This window comes from Limulus polyphemus, unplaced genomic scaffold (genome assembly GCF_000517525.1).
Source record: "Limulus polyphemus unplaced genomic scaffold, Limulus_polyphemus-2.1.2 Scaffold5563, whole genome shotgun sequence".
NCBI classification, from domain to species: domain Eukaryota; kingdom Metazoa; phylum Arthropoda; class Merostomata; order Xiphosura; family Limulidae; genus Limulus; species Limulus polyphemus.
The window spans coordinates 30,997-34,874 of record NW_013671173.1 but is presented as its reverse complement, the minus strand read 5'-3'; the positions used below and the strand labels follow the sequence as shown (position 1 = coordinate 34,874).

Below are 3,878 nucleotides of genomic sequence, written 5' to 3'. Positions count from 1 at the left end.
CTTTAATATAAGTTTAACATGACAGCAAATGTACAAGGTTTTTGTCATCATCAGGTGATGATGACAAAACCTTGTCGAAACGTTGTACATTTGCTGTCATGTTAAACTTATATTAAAGTTTTTCTTCATTACCCATTTAAGCCGTCTCCAGCCATTATTATGGAGGTAAGTCATGCAGAAACCCATATGTATTCACTGGACATTATGGAGGTAAGTGCACCCCATACATTATGAAGGTTAGGCTGATGCAGTGGACCATAGTATTGTTACTGAATGTCAAAGATATTATACACAATAGAGTTAATCCTGTAGCTAGGACTTCTATTACTTACAGACTGACTATCACAGAACTAAGGCTGAAGCTGATATTTCTTTTCTTTACAAACTGAATGTCACAATAGTAAAGCTGAAGCCTGAGTAGCTTATATTAAAATGATTTTGAATAACCAAATTGGCAAGCCACATGACAATTACAGCTGATGTAAAGCATGATGGAATGATGTGCATCAGAAATATATTTTAATATTTTTTGGCATTCCATGCTTAATGTGATGTCCTTGAAAATTGATTGCTTTTGGAAAGGGTACATAATAGCCCTTTCCATTGCAAAATATTCATACACACAGAATATAAAGATGTAGTTCATATTGAGGATTTAAAAGTTCCAAGATATCCCTTGTACACAGTGTTTATAAAGAAAGTTTTGCCACAAGAAGTGAAATTACAGCAATAATAGAAATCTCATCTAGTATGTTAGCCATTTCCTGGACAGTTGGATGTTTGGAATTATGTAAGGCTTCCTTTGGTACTTTAATAACTTAGGTACTCATCTAGGAAATAGCTGGCATTAGGTCCAGTAAATAAGATAGCCATTTAGAAGGAAAGTGATGTGAAATAGTTCTGAAATTCCTTCTACAGAGGGGCACCATCCTGAATGACAAATGTCATTCAGACACATTTCATTGCTGCAGCATGGGAATCACATTGGTTGATAGAATTGCATGGTACTGTGGGTGTTTGTAGTTCATGTATTTATGGTTCTTCAAAATGGTAACAGTAAACAAAAAGAGTCTGATGTGAAACCACACCACACTGTCATCTTAGCATTATGGAGGTATGTAAGAAACGTTACTTGTGTGTTAGTTTTCAACCAGATAATGTCTTGACATTTCCAGAAAAGGTGAAGTGTGCTTCATCATTCATCAAGCTATTGGTCAACAACTTCCAGTCATGCCAAGAACTGCAGTGCAAAAACCACATATCAGGTTAAATATGTATACTTTAGTGCTTGAAATATAGTGCAGCTTGTAACGAAACATTCAAAGTTGACTGAAGAGCCTTATAAACCATTGAAATTGGTAAATCCAGATACTGGGCAATATAACATGTACTGCACTTGTGCTGGCTTGTTCTGCCATGACATGACTAACCACAAGAATAGTTTCAATATGTGTTGGGGGTTTGCTTTGTGACTTATCACAAAATGAACTGTGTGATTTGCCTTTATGTGACTTGTCACAAGTGAACTCGGTGGTTTGCCTTTATGTGACTTATCACAAGTGAACTCGGTGGTTTGACTTTATGTGACTTATCACAAGTGAACTTGGTGGTTTGACTTTATGTGACTTATCACAAGTGAACTCGGTGGTTTGACTTTATGTGACTTATCACAAGTGAACTCGGTGGTTTGACTTTATGTGACTTATCACAAGTGAACTCGGTGGTTTGACTTTATGTGACTTATCACAAGTGAACTCGGTGGTTTGCCTTTATGCGACTTGTCAGAAAATGAAACCGGTGGTTTGCCTTTATGCGACTTGTCAGAAAATGAAACCGGTAGTTTGCCTTTATGCGACTTGTCAGAAAATGAAACCGGTAGTTTGCCTTTATGCGACTTGTCAGAAAATGAAACCGGTAGTTTGCCTTTATGCGACTTATCACAAAATAAGCCTGTTTGCTCAAATGTTTTATGAAATTGCTCAGCAACATTGGAACAAGGCTCTCCAATATGTTATGCACTCTACATTATTCCTTGAGCTATCTTTGCACACTAGTCAGTTTCTTGTTGGTTGAATGTGCTGCCTTGTGATTGACAAGTTAATTTATACCCATGAGAAATATGGGAAAGAAACCACTGTTCCACCCCAGGTGGCAACATGATGACTGTGGGACTTTCATCTGCATAATATCCTGAACACCACTGTATATTTTCACCTTCCTATGCTGTACTGTTAGTGAGGTATGATGCACTGAACTGCAAAACTTTCTTTATAATCATCCTATACTTAATAGAATTGGAAAATAATCAGGACCATCCAGAACAAGAAGGCCAACAGGGAGGAGTCGCATGTTTTGGACATTTCAAACTTACAACCGAGCCTTTTGCATAGGAAACTACACTGCAAAGTTGTAAGATGGAGCATAAATGGATGTGATAACATGGACTGTAACAACCCAGGAAGACTAAAATAATTGTAATATAATGTACACAATTTCCTGTATTACTTACAAACTGACTCTCACAGAAGTAAGGTTGATGCAGTTAAGTAAACAATACTTTTGTCTTCCAATGAAACAAATGACTGGAAAAATTTGTCAGCACTTTTAAATTGATATAAAACGTTAGCAGATCATCATGTGACATTTCAAGAGTGGAAAGAATAAGAATCTCAACTGAAATTTAACTCAATTGATATGGATAATCTTACCAAGAGAGAAACAGAAAATGTACTAGCAAACTGTATTTGAAATATTTTTCTGGTTTGATAAGAGATCATGAAATGCAAAACTTTGCTCTTTGTGGTAGTCAAAAGAATCTCTTCACGCCTGAAAACAGAAATATCATGAAGTTTGAAGAATATTTGGAATCTTTGACCCTGTCATAAAACAATGTTTCGGATGAAATAACGTGCAAGAATACCTTAGATGGATTAACATGCAAGAAGACCTGTCTGAAAAAGGACTTCCAGAATGAGCTGATTAAGTTGCTGTCCAATAAGATGTAGATTTTGTTGATTTCTGTTAGAAAATACCAAGTGTACTCAGTTGTGACGTACTGGTTCTCAACATAAGCCACATAAAACAGTTTAAAATGTCTATTCAGTTTTTCACAGCTTACATGGTGTTTTTGGATAAAGAAATGAGTATCAACAAATACTTTGCTCTGAATTTTTTGGCCAAAAGAGAAGCAGTGCTGTTATGACCAATGTTTTCCGTCTATAAGCTTCAGTAAATGACACTGTTTCTGGAAGACTACGAGGCCAAGAATCTTATGTCAGAGCTAACATGAAAGGAAAGGACAAAAGTCTTCAAGAAGGATTTATAATCAAGTCAGAACCTTTTGGCATCATGCAAAAGATTTGATGGACAAAAGGGAGCTTAAGAAAAATATTTCAAAAAATGCATCTAAGAGCAGGTTTGTTTATGAGCAAAGGAGACAGTTTTAATATGAAACTTATGACAAACCTATTCTTGATCTGTAGCAAAACCTCAATGTGAATTTCTTGAAGAAAGTTTTCACCACAGCCATGAACTCTGTGGAGGAGGTTTGAAGAACTATAGGAACACAGCTCCTCATTCAGGTTTGGTAATATGTTTCTGGATTGCTGAAAATGAATTCATGAAGGTCCAAATTGGTTCATGTGATGATGATATGGTTACTGACATGAGTGCAACAGAACTACATGATGGGTGGAAAGCCCTCTTAAGGAGAATGGCTAAAGTGGCAAACTGTATTGAAATACATGTTCACAAACAACAGGTTAGCATCATCACACTTAGATACATTTATAATTCTGCTGAAATTTGATCATCACTGTTTGTTACAAGTGGAGAAAGAATTTTTCCCAAATTTAACTAGATTAACCCTATGACTACCA

General features: G+C 36.1%; 1 protein-coding gene across 1 annotated transcript in view; it reads left to right on the top strand.

Moving 5' to 3' along the window:
* Nucleotides 1-3,878, top strand: part of LOC106472729 (poly [ADP-ribose] polymerase 1-like) — a 41,346-nt gene that overhangs the window by 26,673 nt on the left and 10,795 nt on the right. The window lies entirely within an intron of this gene.